This window comes from Aotus nancymaae, unplaced genomic scaffold, assembly GCF_030222135.1.
Source record: "Aotus nancymaae isolate 86718 unplaced genomic scaffold, 86718_ANA_hifiasm-v0.15.2.pri h1tg000089l, whole genome shotgun sequence".
Lineage (NCBI taxonomy): Eukaryota > Metazoa > Chordata > Mammalia > Primates > Aotidae > Aotus > Aotus nancymaae.
This window is the reverse complement of record NW_026988504.1, coordinates 8979256-8996469: the sequence shown is the minus strand read 5'-3', so window position 1 is coordinate 8996469 and position 17214 is coordinate 8979256. Positions and strand designations below refer to the sequence as shown.

The 17214-nt window shown below is 49.3% G+C and overlaps 1 long non-coding RNA gene across 1 annotated transcript in view; it reads right to left on the bottom strand.

Annotated features, from left to right (window-relative positions):
- The window catches only part of LOC135271698 (uncharacterized), a 65314-nt gene extending 48837 nt beyond the window's left edge, over positions 1 to 16477 (bottom strand). The window contains exons 1-2 of the long non-coding RNA XR_010339834.1: positions 16266 to 16477; positions 11272 to 11395 (exon numbers count right to left, since the gene is read on the bottom strand). This is a non-coding gene — a long non-coding RNA (uncharacterized LOC135271698). The remainder of the gene's footprint in view (positions 1 to 11271; positions 11396 to 16265) is intronic.
- Between the last annotated feature and the right edge of the window lie 737 nt (positions 16478 to 17214).

Sequence of the window (17214 nt, the reverse complement as noted above, 5' to 3'; positions counted from 1 at the left end):
CACATGCGCTTGTGAGCCTTGGTTTGCCCTCTGTCATTGCCATGTGAAGAGCATGCCCAGGTGCATGAAGCCTGCAGTCAGCCTGGCTCGGCCCCACCCGGCCTGCTCAGCCCAATCGCAACCAACTTGTCAACCACTAACATGAAATAAAATATGATGGAAGACTTCTGCTTTCCTGTTGATCCCACAACAAATTACCATAAACCTAGCCACTTAAAACAACACAAATCTATGATCCCAACAGCTCTGCGAGTCAGAAGTCCAGTTTGGTTCCACACTTCAGAAGGACAAAACCAAGCTGTCTGCTGGTTGGGCTTTTATCGGGAGGCTGTGGGAAGAATTTTCTTCCAAGCTCATTCAGGTCATTGGCTAAATTCAGTTCCTTGTGGATGCAGAGCTAAGATTCCCATTTTTTTTTTTTTAAATAGCTGTTGGCTGGGAGCTGCTCTCAGCATCGAGAGGCCTTTCTCTCTGGTTCTGACATCTCAGAGGCAGCAATGGCACATTGAAGCCTTCTCATACTCGGAATCTCTAATTTCTTCTGCTTTTCCTTTTGCTATTAAGGGCTTGTTTGATTACGCAGCATCCACCTAGATAACCCAAGTATATTAGTCCATTCTCACACTATTTTAAAAACATACCTGAAACTGAACAATTTGTAAAGGAAAGAGGTTTAATGGACTCACAGTTCCACATGGCTGGGGAGGCCTCACAATCACGGCAGAAGGCGAAGGAGGAGCAAAGGCACATCTTACATGGCAGCAGGCAAGAGAGCTTGTGCAGGGGAACTGCCCTTTATAAAACCATCAGATCTCATGAGACTTATTCACTCTCATGAGAACAGCATGTAAAAAATCCACCTCCAGGATTCAATTACCGCCCACCAGGTCCCTCCCACAACACGTGGGGACTATGGGAGCCACCATTAAAGATGACATTTGGGTGGGCACACAGCCAAACCATATCACCAAGATAATCTATCTTAAGGTCAGCTGATTAGTGACCTTAATTACATCTGCCAAGTCCCTCCACAGCCGGGACTTTAAGCAATCGCTTAAGCAATAATGCAGTGGTTTAAATAACAAAGCATCTTTCTCACTTACCCAATGCTTTAAGGGATGAGTGGTTTGACTTGGTGGGTGCTCAGACATTAGTGTTCGACTGAATAGCAAAGGGTTGGGAATCTTGGAAACATTTTTAGGATTCTGTCTACCATAGTCTATAAGGTGGGGTTGCTGGGACTGTTTGTTACACAGCGCTGCCACTGCAGAAACCTGGCTCTCACAATGGCCAAGACAGGCCTCACTGAGAAGTAACGCCCCAGCAAGGGCCTTCTCCAAGCTTTCTTTTTCCTTTCTGCTGGATTGAACCTACTTCAACCTAGCTTCAGCCGTATCTATGACAACAGGGCCTAGGGGAACATAGAATAGCAGAGCAGAGCAAACTGTTCTCCCATGTCCATGAAGGGCAGAGAGGCCCCGGCAATCCGAACCACTCACCCCTCAAGTATTGGGTAAGAGAGAAAGACCCTTTGTGATTTAAACCACCATGTTATTGCTTAAACAATTGTATTATAGCAGCTTAGTCTTTTATCAATACTAATACAATATCTAATACAAGAATGATACTGTAAGGCAAATAAACCAATGGACATGGGACACCTCGGGGGAAGCAGCAGAGTGTTTTACTGGGTAAATCTCAAAAGGTTGTTTGTGATGGGTGTATGGCTGTAACCTCTAAAGTTCACAAGTGCAACAGACACTCATATATGAAACAACGTGCAGAGGACAGACAGAACTGAGTGACTAAGAGTGGAAGAAATTATTCTTATTAAAGACACACAAAGCAAAGAAGGGCAGGTCTAAGGGACTCAAGAGGTGGGGCTGGGAGAGGTAACGAGAGAACCGAGAAGCCTTCACGGTAGGATTGCCATCACTGGCCGTGGCCGGACTGGATGGGGGATCAGCTTAGATTGGGGAGTTGTTAATCCATGAGGGACAGGCTCGGAGGAAGCCCCTCAGCACCTAACACCACACACTGCGAGTGCCCAGGAAACAGCTGTAAATTGACAGCTCAGAAGAATGAGTCTCTCTCCTCCACCTTCCCTCTACCAGGAGATGCCCCGGACTTCAATAGCAAAGCAGAGATGAACGACCTCACGATGACACAAATGCCCAGAATGTCATGAGGTTGAGTTTCTGTTCATTCAATCAACATTTGCAGGGCTGGGTGCAGTGTGGCCATAAAGGCGGATGAGCTATGACTCCTGTCGTTAAGAAGCTTGCCAACTCAGAGATGATATAAGATATGCAGGTAGGAAACTAGGATAAAAAGGAGAAATTGATGTGCACCCTGACAAAGTGTAGAGAAACCGTTCGGAGAATTCCAAGGAGAAAGAGTGCTTCCTACTTGCGGGAGGGGGCAGCAGAGGAGGCCAAAGAGCTGAAGGCAACACCGAATGAAGGCGTTTGAGCTGAACCTTGAAAGAGATCGAGGCTGGAGGCGCCTGCCTGAGTGAGCAGGCTGGGGAGGAGGAGGGTGCTGGGCGTGGCTGAGATGAAGGCAGGTGTGGGGACTGAGTTAGGCTGGAGCCTGCTCCGGTTCCATAGGTTCACACCAGCACTGCTGTTCCCTCCTTCTGCACTGAAGGGAAAACAATGGATGTTTAAGCGCTCAGAGGTGAGGACTGGGAGGCCCTCTCCCTTGTTCCTTATTGTGAGAGCCTTAGAAGCCCTAGCTTTTGGGGCTGGAAGAGATGTTCCGGACAGTCCCCTATGCCTGAGGCTGGAGCCCCCCCTGCGCCAGCACCTGTGGCTTTTCCCTTCCCTGCAGCCCAGCAGCAGGGTCCTGCAGGGCCAGACTGCGCATGCTTTCCGTGGCCACAAACCCACCCGCCCTCTCAAGCCCGGCCAGAGAGATGACTTCCTGTTCACACACTCACACCTGCACGCCCTCTGGGGACCAACTGGACGGAGGGAGAAGATGAGAAGACGCTGAACCTGAGCAGCACCTTTTGCTGGGAGAAGAGCCCTCCCTGCCCTCTTTCCCATCAGTGCGTCCTCCAGTGTGCCCTGAGCAGCCCCTTTCCTGTTCACCTCCCCCTCACCCTGCCTCCCTAAGCAGGGAGAGAAGTGGCTGTGGGCTAGAAAAATGCCCCAGACCTTCCAGGACCAAACCTCTGAGAAGCAGTGATCCCAATGGGAGGCCAGAGCTGGCCGCTCTGGAACTGGCCGCAGCATCGTAGGGAGCTGGGTGGGGAACCCTCACTTTCTCCTCATCAGTGTGAGAAATGGAAGGCTGGGGAGGAGAGGCCAGAGCTGCCCTGAGCCAGGTACACCCACGTCCACACGCTTCTCTCAAACTCTCTCATCAAGATGAGACAGACAGTTCTTCCAGAAATCTAGCCTTAACCCAGGAGGTGTTCATAGCCGATCCCACTGAAAACTGGGAAGGTGGTGGGGGAGGGGAGGTCAAACACGAAATAATTGAAATTCTTGAGAGCTGTGTGGGGAGACACGATGTTCTTTGCTGCATGTAGAAAGGTTAATAAACACGAGTGACACAGGGCAGTGACTGGGGACGTGCGGTGAGCAGAGACACTTCCCAGGAGGAAGGCTGTGCCTGGCTTTATGCCCAGGGCAGCTGCGTCTCGCAGGTTCAGCTCCTCCTGCTCCTGCCTTTGGTCTGCTAGCCCCAGAAGACACCTCCAAGGCACCCAGGGGCAGAGACGGGCATCTCAGACTTTCTGGGTTTTGTTTTTGCTTTTGATTTTTTATTTTATTTATGTATTTATTTTTTGGCAGCCACCATTAAAAACAGAATGGAGTTTCTTCAAAAAACTAAAAAAAAAAATAGCCATATGATCCAGCAATTCCACTTCTGGATATATGGCCAAAAGAACTGAAATAATCATTCGACTCTCACTTACAAGTGAGAACGTGTGGTGATTGGTTTCCTGTTCCTGTGTTAGTATGCTGAGAATGCTGGTTTCCAGCTTCATCCATGTCCCCACTCCCAGCTTCATCCTTTTTTATACCTGCATAGTATTCCGTGGTGGATATGTGCCACATTATAAGGAGACTCACTCTGTCGCCAGGCTGGAGTGCAGTGGCATGATCTCGGCTCACTGCAACCTCCACCTCCTGGATTTAAGCAATTCTCCTGCCTCAGCCTCCCGAGTAGCTGGGACTACAGGCACATGCCACCACGTCCAGCTTATTTTTGTATTTTTAGTAGAGACAGGATTTCACCATGTTGGCCAGCCAAGACTTTCTGAATCAGAAGGCTGGGCAATGTCCCGCCTAAACCCCCTCACTGGGCCCACAGAAAGGATGGAATCCAGCCTCTCTATTTTTCCTTGAAAGGAAGAGGCAGAAGGAGAGTGTCATGTCCTGTGCCTCGGCCTGCTTCCGGGTGTCTGGTCCCACACTGGAACCATTCGAGATGAGCTCTCCAGGGCTGGCTGTCTTGCCCTGCATCCCCTCACAATGAAGCCTACTGAGCGGGGACAGCTGCAGGCAGCCCTCAGCGTCACAGCACCCTGGTCAGTGTCCCAGACAAGCTTGGACATGGACAGGTGTCCCCCATGTGCTCCCTGGTAGCTGGGAAAGCCAGCGTGGAGGTGTAGGAGTTCCGGCAGGGAGTGAAGAATTCCTCAGGCTGCCGCTATCCACCCAGAGTCCACATTCAAGCAGAAGCAGTCTGAGCACGGGCCTCCTTCTGCCCCAAGCCCCAAGCTGCTAGCGCTTGGCAGCCAGAACCCAGGATGTCTCAGGATGCTGCCGGGTGCTCTGATCTCCCTAGCAAGTGCCTGGCAGCAATGGTTTACTCTCTAAACGCCACATCCGGAATCTGACAGAGAAACAAGCGCTTGGGTGACACTCAAATGCAGCATCAACACAGAAACGCTGACATTTCCATCTGCCCCTCCGTCCCCAGAGTCCCCGTGTGCAAGAGAAGCCACAGGCAAAGAAGTAGGTCACCCCACGCTGGGCAGAACAGGGCAGGTGTTTAGCAGATGCTCAGCTAACTGCTTTTGGGGTGGGGGCATGATAAGGATGCAGAGAATAATAGAGGGGCAATCCTCTGCCCAACCCCTCAACTAACTGGCAGCTGGCGCATGGCAGTATACTTGGGTTTAGGCCAGTGGTTCTCAGCCCTGATTTTGGAAGGAATTTTGTTTGAAGGAAAAAAAAAAAAAAGAAACTAAAACACAAATGTCTGGGCCCCACCAAAAACCAATTAATTCAAAATCTCTAGGAAGGAAGAGACTGAGGCATCCATGATATTTAAAATACCTGATCACTCGGGGAACGTGCGGAGCTGCTCCTGGTCCCAGCAGAGGGTGGACGGCCCTTCCCCTTAGTGATCCTGAAGAGGAGAGAAGGGCTGGGAGGGAGAAGGTGGTTCAATGCTGAAAATTTCTGTATTTTTCTTATATTTCTGCAGGCTTACACCTAAAGTTCCCCCACCTGGAATGCATGCTTCCTCTCTGCTTACCTGCATTTGGCCGACTCTTCAAAGCCCAATTTCAGTTCGTCTTCCTCTGATCCCCACAGGACGGGGTGTGCCCTGTTCATTGTCTCCTGTTCCTCTCCCTGCCTCATTCCCCTGATAGGCCCTGCACTCCTAGAGACCAACCATCCTCAAAAATGTTAGAGACAAATTCTCAGGCTCTACCTGACACCTACTAAGTTGGAAACCCCAGGGTTGGGACCCAAGCCATCCGGGTCTTCACCAGCCCTCTGGGTGAGGCTGCTGAGAGTTCCCGTTCCAGAGTCACTGCAATGGTCTCTACACTAGCTACTCAAAGAGCGGTCCCTGGATCGGGGCCTCGGCCTCACCTGGGAACTGGTTAGATGTGCAGAATCTCACACCCCATCCCAGACCGATCAAATCAGAATCTTTGTTTATTTATTTATTTACTTATTTTTTGAGATGAAGTCTCACCCTGTCTCCAGGCTGGAGTGCAGCAGTGTGATCTTGGCTCACTGCAACCTCCACCTCTAGGGTCCAAGCGATTCTCCTGCCTCAGTCTCCTGAATAGCTTGGATTACAGGCGCATACCACCACGCCCAGCTAATTTTGTATTTTTAGTAGAGACGGCGTTTCACCATGTTAACCAGGATGGTCTTGATCTCTTGACCTTGTGATCCGCCCACCTCGGCCTCCCAATGTTCTGGGATTACAGGCATGAGCCACCGCATCAGCCATTTTATTTATGTATTTGAGATGGAGTCTCACTCTGTCACCCAGGTTGGAGTGCAGTGGCACAATAGCAGCTTATTGCAACCTCCGCCTCCTGGGTTCAAGCGATTCTCCTGCCTCAGCCTCCCAAATAACTGGGATTACAGGGGCACACCACCGTGACTGCTAATGTATGTATTTTTAGTAGAGACAGGGTTTTGCCATGTTGGCCAGGCTGGTCTTGACCTCCTGACCTCCAGTGATGCGCCCGCCTCAGCCTCCTGAAGTGCTGGGATTACAGATATGAGCCACCGCAAAGGCCAGAATCTGCATTTTAACAGGATGTAGGGGGTGTGCGTGCTGGGGAAAGCGTGAGAAGTGCTGCCCTCCTCCAGGAATGCCTTGATGCACTCCCTGAAAAGGGAAGGGCTGGCAGGCATCATCACCTCCATCACGAGGACCGTGTGCCCATCCCCCACTGTTTCAGGCGATCTCAGCCTTTACCACAAGCTGCAGGTGCTGGAAGCCTGCAGAGAGATTCCAGAAAGGTCACCCAAGAAACAAATGGCATAGCCCCTTATCCCCGGGGTAAGATCAAGTTGAAGACATGTCTCTGAGGTGATTGCGTCTCAGCTGATCACATTCTAGCACCGTCCCTGAATGTGAGCCATTGCTGAACTGGACCCTTGCAGCTGCCCAGGGGGCCACCCCTAAGGCGTGACAGTCTGAATTGCCCCAAGGTTGTCATTTAAGCCAAGCCTCCTGGTCCACTATCCTCTCTCCTGCAATCTTGTCCCTTTCAGCCTTCCCAGAGCACGCTCCCCTCAAATGCACGGAGAAGAATGGCATCAGACCTTAGTTCTGGGAGCAGGACTCAGGCTGGACTGACAGAGACAGGGAAGGGAGAGAAGAGGATAGTGTGAGATTTCCCTGACTCCATCCTCACAGGCTTCCTTCCGTTTATTTCAGAGAACACTTGAACGCCTGCTATGCACTTGGCACAGTGAGTCCCTGCTGCCCCTGCTGAACCCCCACATTAGAGGTTGTTAAAAATGTATTCAAGAGTTTAATATTCAAACACCAGCTTCTGACAGGTTATAAATAGCTGCTTTGAGTCCAATTTGAGGTTTTGATTTTTTTTTTAAATGTAAGCGATCAGCCATCCATCTGTGATTGAATCAGAGAGCCTCTTCTCCCTCCTCCCTGGAACCCATCGTCAAAGGCCATTACTACTTTCTCTTCTCAGAGAATATTGTGTATGGAGCTTTAATGTCCCCCGGGAAAGAGACCATTACAGGAGAAAAAAAAAAAAGACTTATTTCCATCTCTGTTCCAATACGCACAACCTAATTAAGATTTTATAAACACTCACCCAACAGGAAAACACACACGCACACACATTCACAGGCACCTAAATTAGCAAGGCAAATAGAGTCTAGATTAAGTGGTTTTCTTGCCTGTTTCCGTCCAGTTTTAATTAGGCGTCTGTCACGAGGAGGGCGTCACGCAGTGGAATTGTCTCATTTTGATTCTTTAGGTATGGGATGTTGGGTTGCCAGATCCCCACACCTACCCCTTTTTCCTGGGAATCACAGCTCTGTCTCCCCGGGCCCCTCTCCCTGCCACCTTCACTTCCTGCCTGCTGTTTGGGGCTCGGAGGAAGGAGGAAGGGCTTGTCCCCAAGCAGCCCCATTTTGGTGGCCTTCCTACAGCACTGGATTATCAGGGGACTTGAACCTGGCAGGGCCCCACTGTGGGACTGCCTGGCGGCAGTCGGATCCTGCCCACAACCTCCAGATGCCAGGCTCTGGGGACAGAAAGCACAGGCTCCCTGTGGTCCCCTCACCCCCCACACCCAAGCACCAGCAGTGCAGTCCCCCAGCCCTGGTGCCCAGGAGGCTGTCTTAGGGGCTGTTCTCAGCCCTGCCAATGTCTTCCCTCCCATCTCTACTGCTGTGCTCCCCCAAAGAAGACACCATGAAAGATGATTCACTCCCTCTTTGCAGGTCCCTGCGGCTGTTTGGAAGAGTACATTTTCTTCACGTGTGTAGAAAATTCAATCTCTTGTGTTTTTGAGGAGCATGGGGTGGGGGGGGAGTTGAGGGAAGTGTCACTTGCTCATCTGAGCAGACTAGGGGTGGGGGGTGGGGAGCAGGATGGAGGAAGCTCCGATCTTCTGAATGCCTGGTCGGGGGCAGGCTGGGACGTGCCAGCTGACCCAGGCTGCAGACTTGGCCTCTTGGTCCTGCCTGGAAGCACCCTCCTCCTTGGAGCAACTCCTTTTTTTTTTTTTTTTTTTTTAACTTTAAGTTCTGGGATACAGGTGCTACAGTAACCAAAACAGCATGGTACCGGTACCAAAACAGATATGTAGACCAATGGAACAGAACAGAGACCTCAGAAATAACGCCACCCATCTACAAACATCAGATCTTTAACAAACCTGACAAAAGCAAGCAATGGAGAAAGGGTTCCCTATTTAATAAATAGTGCTGGGTAAACTGGCCAGCCATATGCAGAAAACAGACACTGGACCCCTTCCTTACACCTTATACAAAAGTTAACTCAAGATGGATTGAAGACTTAAATGTAAAACCCCAAACTGTAAAAACTCTGGAAGAAAACCTAGGCAGTACCATCCAGGACACAGGCACGGGCAAAGACTTCATGACTAAAACACCAAAAGCAATGGCAACAAAAGCCAAAACTGGCAAATGGGATCTCATTAAACTAAAGAGCTTCCGCACAGCAAAAGAAACCATCATCAGAGTAAACCGGCAACCTTCAGAATGGGAGAAAATTTGTGCAATCTAGCCATCTGACAAAGGGCTAATATCCAGAATCGACAGGGAACTTAAACAAATCTAAAAGAAAAAAAAATTTCATCAAAAAGTGGGCGAGGCCAAGCACGGTGACTCACGCCTGTAATCTCAGCACTTTGGGAAGTCAAGGCAGGTGGATCACCTGAGGTCAGGAGTTTGAGACAAGCCTGGCCAACACGGTGAAACCCTGTCTCTACTAAAATACAAAAATTAGCCAGGCGTGGTGGTGCACAGATGTAGTCCCAGCTACTTGGGAGGCTGCGGAGGCAGGAGAATCACTTGAACATGGGAGGCAGCAGTTGTAGTGAGCCAAGGTTCCACCATTGCCCTCCAGCCTGGGTGACAGAGCAAGACTCTAACTCAAGAAAAAAAAAAAATTAAAATAATAAAGAGAGAATAGAAAGGCTGTTAGGTCTACTGGAAGAAGTTGCTGCTAGCTCAAAGATAACCCCTCAAGTGCTAGTGTCTGGATGTGGTGAAACAGGTGAGTAACACCACCTGTCTTTGAGATATTTACAGTCTGAAAGGAAAATTATTAACTCTCAAAGCAATGATGATAACACAGCTGGGCATGAGGCCGCCACCAGCTCTAAGGAAATGTGGACGTGCGACGCCCAGACCAGTGGACTGAAGCTTTGCTGCCTCGCCTCCCTCTGCCGGCCACAAGCCCTGCTGGAAGACAGGCTGGCCACCTGTACCCACTGTCTTCTGGGGCCACCGTTCTGCCCCCCACCCAGGGACAGCTGCAGCCACCACAAAAACAGCCTGGGTCTGGCGAATTAGCTGAAGTGACACTCACTTTGTATACACATGTTTACAATCAGGGCCAGATGGTGAAGTATTGGATTTGTTTCAATGCCACTCCAGCCTGTTCAGCTAAGCCGGGCTTTGCATGTGACACAAGAACCACAGCACGGGGAAGGGGCAATCCCCTTCCTCAGATGCCAACCCTGAATCCCAGGGGATATTAGTCCTCACTTAAAAGTAGCCTCAGCTTACCAGCTGTCAGAACTTTTTAAATCAAATCTCCTGAAATTCTCCAGACAGAAGAAACACAACCTGCTCTGATACCTTCTGGTTTCTTTCCCTTTTTTAAAAAAAAATAATAATAAGTAAATAAATAGATAAAGTGCACTTGATGGAAAGGATCTCGCAAACGATCACTGATGACAGTGTTTATGTAGCCAAATGATTCATACTGGCAGAAAGAGAGGGCAGACCGAACACAGACCAAATGGAGTGATTATTTACCAACTGATGAGGACACCCTTAGGTGACATGACAGAGAAAAAGTGGGGGAGGATGTTGGCAAAGTGCCAGAGACAGAGTTGAGCAAGTTTCCATGTTTCCATCTGCTTCCCCCCCGCAACAGAAAGTGGCAAGGGGACCCTTGAGGACAACTGCAATGCAGAGACACAAGGATGGGACTGCCGGCCCCCAAGGAGCCCTGAGCATCCAGCTGGAGCATCCAGCTGGCAGGTCAGGATGGAAGAGGAGGAGGGGGCTAACAGGTGGTGATGACAAGAAGAATGGCCAGTCTTTACCCACTGCAACTTCACCAGGAAAATGTGCCCTCCAAACCAAACCTGTGATAACCAGATACAACACAAAAAAGAGAGAGAGAGAGAGAGAAGAAGATGAAGAAGAGGAACAAGAAGAGGAGGAGGAGGGAAGAAGGAGGAGGAAGAAAGGAGGAGGAAGAAGGGGGAGGAGGAAGAGGGAGAGAGAAGAAAAGCAAAAGAAAGAAAGAGAAAAGGAGAAAGAAAGAATGAATGAATGAATGAACAAAAGAAAGAAAGGAGGGAGGGAGGGAAGGAGGAAGGAAGGAAAGAAGGAAATAAAACCAGAGATAGGCTCTTGTCATCTCCAGTGGCAGGAATCATGTGGTCTAAGTAGAAAGTAACAAACTTTTTGGAAAGAGCATTTGAGAACTTCTCCATCAGAGGAGGAGTTCAAATCCAAATTGTTCCTCCAGGAGGCTGTACTTTTATTCCTGAAATGTAGCCATTACTCAAAACACCTTATTTTGAAATTCGCCTTTTGAAACTCCCTTTAGAGTGAGTTCGTGAGAAATGTTTTATAGCAGAAAGCCATAACCTTGGCTGTGTGTGTAGGGCTGGGGGGCCAAGGCAAAGGTGGAGGTGAGGGTGGTTCTGGCGCTAAAACTTTGAAATTGTTTGGGCTGGAGCAGTTTCCAAATGGTGATTGACTGACCACCACCACCCCCAAAACAAATCTGACCTCAAAGAAACAGCTTTCTTACCTCTGAGAATGTTCAAAGGAACCATCCAGGCTTCTTCTTCAAGGTATTTCCGAGAGGTTGCTGCAGAAATGATTTCAGCTATAGCAGCACAGCTGAGCATGGTCGCGGCATTATAGAGTGGTCGCTGCAAAACAGGAAAGACATTATACTCTCTTGAAAGACCACGCAGACACATAAAGTCAGGGCACAGCTTCAGAGATCGGGCCCAGTCATCTGCCTCCATGCAACCAGCCATTTATTCAGTCTTGTAGATAGGCACAGGCCCAGACCCAAGGAGGACATCCTCTGTGCGAAGGCAGCAGTTTGGCTCTTGTTCAGTCGCTGATGAATCCTCAGAGGGTGAAACAGTGCCCAGCACATAGCAAGTGCTCCATTAATATTTATTAAATGAATAGGCCAGAGATACAATATCAGAGGAGATTTGAAGTAGGACTAGGTGAGTGTGGCAGCCAACCTCTAGAATGACCCCAGCGACCCTACCTCCTGCTATTCACCTCCCTGTGTAGTGCCCTCCCATGCTGTGCCAGGATTGGTCTCTGTGACCAAGAGAATATAGCAAAAGTGATGGCATGTTACTTCTTAGGTTAGGTTATGCAAGATACAGCAGATGGGGGTAAGCCAGCTTCTGTGTCATGAGCAGCTCTATGGAGAGGACTACATGGAGAGAAGCAAGAAACTGAGGCCTCCTACCAGCCACCATTTAAGTGCCTCATTTTGGATGTGGTTGCTCCAGCCACAGTCGAGCCTTCGGATGACTGCAGCCCAAGCCAGCATCTTGGCTGCGGCCTCTGGGAACACCCTGAACTACAACTATCCAGCTGAGCTGCTCCCAGATTCCCGACTCATAGAATAAACTGGGAGACAATAAACATTGATTGTTTTAAGCCACTACATTTTGGGACAGTTTGTTACACAGTGTGAGGTAACTAATACAATGAGAAGACAAGGGAAAAAAAAAATGCATGTGCTAGACTTTGTATCTTTGCACTCATCCACAAGGCTGCATTTTACCCCAAACCCTGATTCTGTTTTCCAAACATCTGTTGGGGGGAAAAAATGGGTGGCATGGCTGGTAATACCTGCCCCGTAATAAGGACACTGTAGCCCTTAAATTTTAGTAGCTGCTCTTTGTACCCAACTGTAACTTCCCTCTGGCATCTCTTTTTTGTAAGAGGAGAGGAGCCTTCATTACTTTGGTGACTTTTCTTTTGTCTTATTTTGTCATTTGACTTACCAAGGTACTACTTGGTTCTAGCCTCTGGGACTGCACCTGGCTTGTGCTAGGGACTTCCTAAATGTTTGTGGAATGAATGAATGAATCAACAACCCAGGTCTCCACTGATGCTGCTCAGGGGGTGCATAGCCAAAGCTCTCCTCACTAGCCCTCTTCCACCGTGATTTCTTCTGCAAACTCCCATCTCCAGTGACTTCAGCACCAGCCCCTCCTGGTCCCAACAAACCCAGGCAGACGTCATTTGCCTTTTCCGACCTAGCCTTAGAAACCCTACCGTGTGACTTCCACCCTGATCTATTGGGAGAAGAAGCAGACACAAGTCCACCAGCTTGAAGGGAGGTGAACAGATGCATCTTCTCCACGGCAAGAGTGCCACAGAATCTGTGGGCTTGTTTTACAACCACTGGAGGTGGAGGAAGGAACTTGCAGTGAGGGAGGGGCTCACAGTGAGATCGCGGAGGTAGGACATTTCTGATGACAACGAAGGAGGCTGGAGAAGTGGGCAGGAGAGGAGCTGAAGCTGGGGGAGGTTGGGGGAGATGTGGGAATCACGAGCCCTGGGTGCGAGGAGGACCAGGAGGGGCTAGTGCTGAAGTCACTGGAGATGGTAGTTTGCAGAGGAAACCACAGTGGAAGAGAGAGGAGAGACAGCACGGAGGGTGTGGGGGCCATCAGGAAACATCAGAAGCGCTCATGTGCCATGCACAGCTCACACTGTGCTTTATCAAAATCAGCGTCTGTCACCAAAATTGCATTCGACTGACACCATCTGCATTGATCCTGCTCACAGTCCCCCAGGCTCCCTCTCCACTCCCACTCATCTGCACATGCCGAGTCTCTGCATCCCCTGTCTCTGCTGGAGAACAGAAACATCTGCCTGCAGCAAAGCCCCCTCTCCCACCTCTGCCCAAGATGGGTTTTGGCTGCCAGCACAGGGCCTGGGACTGTCTCTACAAACCTCAGAACAGGCTCACTCTCAGGCTGGGAGAAACATGTGGTGACTTTTAGGGGAGCAGAGAGTTTGGTTAAAACAGAGGAGCTGAGAAGGGGGGCCCTGAGCAGCAGGCAGCTGGGGGCCCACACACTGCAATGCACTCCCCATTCTTTCCACCCCCACCCCTGCCTTGACGGGGAGGGAGTGACCTTCACCTCTGCTGCTCTGTCTGGGGACTGGATGCTCACAGCAGCCCTGCTCCCCAGCACTGGCCTCTGGGAAGCCAGCAAGGCAGCCAGGCCTGACTGTTACGGAGGTGGGAGCTGGCACCACATGGAGATCATGCCTTTTGAAGGCTGAGTTAATTGGATTTTACATCATCCTCTCTTGCCTGCCCCATCTTTATTAAATAACCGAGAGGAGAGGAGAGGAGCAGCTGATCAACAAGAAGGAAAAGGTTAGAACAATGGCCTCTTTGTGGAAAGTAATCAATGCTCAGCCTCCCCCACCACGCCTCCTGACGTTCTGGCTCACACAGCGCTTAGAACTCAGGGAGGGTGCAGAAAGATCAGTTGGCTGATATTACTATTCTTATGATTACCTGCAAGGTACAGTCTCACTCACATGTGTACATCATCATGCGTGCATGCACACACACGTGTGTACGCATGCATATACCCACATACATACACACCTGGCTAAGTAGTGACCTGGGTAAACCTGTTATGTGCCCAAAGGACCAGGGGCAGGGCCTCGGATCTGCTGACTGTGCTCTTGTTTAGATGGAGAATTGCCCATAGAGTCCAGAGCTCCAGCAGCTGAGCCATCTCAGGCCTTAGTGGCCCCTGTCTGTCCTGTTTCATACACATATACCCTCTCTTCCTGTTATACGAGGGTTTGAGGATCATTGGAGGAGTATTCTTTCCTCTCACTTTTCTAGATTCATAATTTAGGGGGAAAGGGCAGCTTATTCAAGCAGATGCTGGTGAAATTGACCAGTGTGGGAGACAGAATTTTGGTCTCAGTCCTTCACTCCCTGTGGCCCTTGGCCTGGCCTCCAAGGCAGGCAGAGAGAACCTCCCCACTCCTGGCTTCAGGCTGCCCACGTAACCTGCTCCTTCCAGTGGGACAAACGCAGATGCTAAGGAAACAAAGGCTCGACCTGAGCTCGCAGGACTGGCCTTGCCCCCTCAGATTTGAGCCAGCCCCACGAAAAGAACGGAGTCTGGTAGCCTGCTGATCCAAAGATGAGAGACTCGTGGAGCAGGATCTGATTCCAGCCCCAGCCGGGAGTCAGGCTCAGCAGGGGTTGGGCTGGATGAGCTGAGCCTCAGCCGACCCACCGAGCACCAGAATAAATGAGCACCGGAACAGAGGCTCATTGGTGTACGCCAGCAAGATGACACGGCTGTCTACAGGATGCTACGTGGCCATGACTCACTGGCTCTGTGCACCTCACCCTGCTTACAGAAATACAGTCTAGGTTCATTTAAAACTAAAGGAAATAAAAATCAAAGCGTAAATAAGTTTTGAAAAGACTCTCAAAGCTTAAAAGCAATGAAATATAATGAAGAAATAAGACGAACGGATTTAACTGCAGAACTATTAAACGATTCAGCATCACGAAGCATTATAAGCCAATTGAAAACGTAATGTAACACCTGCTAAAGATTAAGCTTCAAAAGTTTTAGTCCCATTTCCTTAAGACACTAAAGCTAGCACCCATGGAAGGGTGTGTGTAGGAATCTAGGGCAGCCCACCTTGGCAGAGGGGTGGGAAGAGGTTTTTAAATACACAATGCTAAAGTGATGTCAGAGAAAAAGAAATAGCTTCTTTCTAGACCTAGAGGTCTAGGGTCAAGGAGAGAGAGGAACACAGTCCTAAGGAGAGAACCAGGGAAAGAAGTCCTCATTCAAGTCTAGGACCCGTGAGCCCACCCTTGCACGTGGTCAGCCCAGAACCACAGCATGGACACCCTTTGACACCCTCTATCCAGGAGCTGTTCGGCGCAGAAGCATTTCCAGGGGCGACAAGCCTGGCAATGGCCGTCCTGTGTTTGAGTAGGAACCATGATTGGCTTTTGCTGCAGAGCCTGGTCCGGAAGGGTCCAGCCATAGTATTAATAGGAGCTTACACAGTCAGGCCTTGGAGCCTTTGAACCATAAATTGCCTGGCTTCCAAGAGAGATGCTTCACATCCCGGGTTCCCTGTGTCCTCAAGGGGATCCCCAGACACTAGGAGGATCAACGGAGGAAACACCTTTAAGCATGGGCCGGCAGACCCCGTAGTGCCTCAAACTGGGAACTGAGGGAAGCACACATCCTTGTTATGAAAATCCAAATTAAAATATGGAAGGTCCTCATTCGTCAAGAAAAATTGGGGTTGAGGGGAAAAGAAAGACCACAAAGTGAATCCACTTAAAAAGATGGAAAGGGCCAGGCACAGTGGCTCATGCCTGTAATCCCCGTGCTTTGAGAGGCCAAGGTGGGTGGATCATGAGGTCAGGAAATCAAGACCATCCTGGCTAACATGGCGAAAACCTGTCTCTATTAAAAATATAAAAAATTAACCAGGTGTGGTGGCAGGTGCCTGTTGTCCCAGCTACTTGGGAGGCTGAGGCAGGAGAATCGCTTGAACCCAGGAGGCAGAGGTTGCAGTGAGCCAAGATGAAATAAATCAATGTTTGACTGGGACTTTATATTTAGAAGTAAAAGACAAATTATAACACAGTCCGTTTTAACTTACATTTGACAAAGTAGGCTATTAATACAACTCTTTTTAATTCTTCAAATGAAAAAACGAGATGTTGATTTGGGGGGAACATACCTTTTCTGATGAGATTGTCTGAGAGCCCGTGTGATCCAGCAGCCTTGATTTCATGTTGGACTTTCACAGCACAATCACAAAAAGACATTCTTCCAAAAAAAAAAAAAAAACTATTGGAAGGCGTCATCAATTTTCCCAATGGCCTGTCTTAATCCTCTAAACTTCAGATCTCTCTCATTTGAAGTGCCTGTCATTTCATCAGCCTTGTACATTTTCTCTTCGTAACCGTTCACGGGCTGAGAGCTCTGCCATATCCTCATTGGCCAGGAGCTTTGCACATGATGCAAGTGATTCTCCATAATCACTTTGATCAACCTCAGGAAATTCTGCATCTTTTGCAAAATTTGGAATTGTCTTGCATTATCCTCCAGAGCGTTTGCAACATATGGCTAACAGGAACAGGTGGACCCACAGACGTGATAATAAAGGGTGGGGAATCTGCTGGCGTTAAGCCGAAGGGATGCAGGAAGAGGGGCAGAGTTTATGAGAGATCAGCCCAAGAATGAATGTTTTTGTTTTTGTTTTTGTTTTAAAGATGGAGTCTCTCTCTGTCACCCAGGCTGGAGTGCAGTGGCTCACTGCAACCTCCGCCTCCCAGGTTCAAGCAATTCTCCTGCCTCAGCCTCCCAAGCACAGGCTTGCACTTTATATTTTTTATAAAGTCCCATGTCATCTGGGCACAGCCTCACATCATAGCTGGAATTGCGGGCACATGACCACGCCCTGCTAATTTTTGTATTTTTAGTAGAAATAGGGTTTCCCCATGTTGGCCAGGCTGCTGTCAAACTCCTGGCTTCAAGTGATCTGCCCACCTCAGCCTCACAAAGTGCTGGGATGATAGGCGTAAGCCACTGTATCCGGCCCAAGAATGTGTATTTTTGTGTTGCAATATTACAACTTGAGGAACTCAGACTGTAGGAATGTGAGAACCAAGGACCTCTGTATAAAA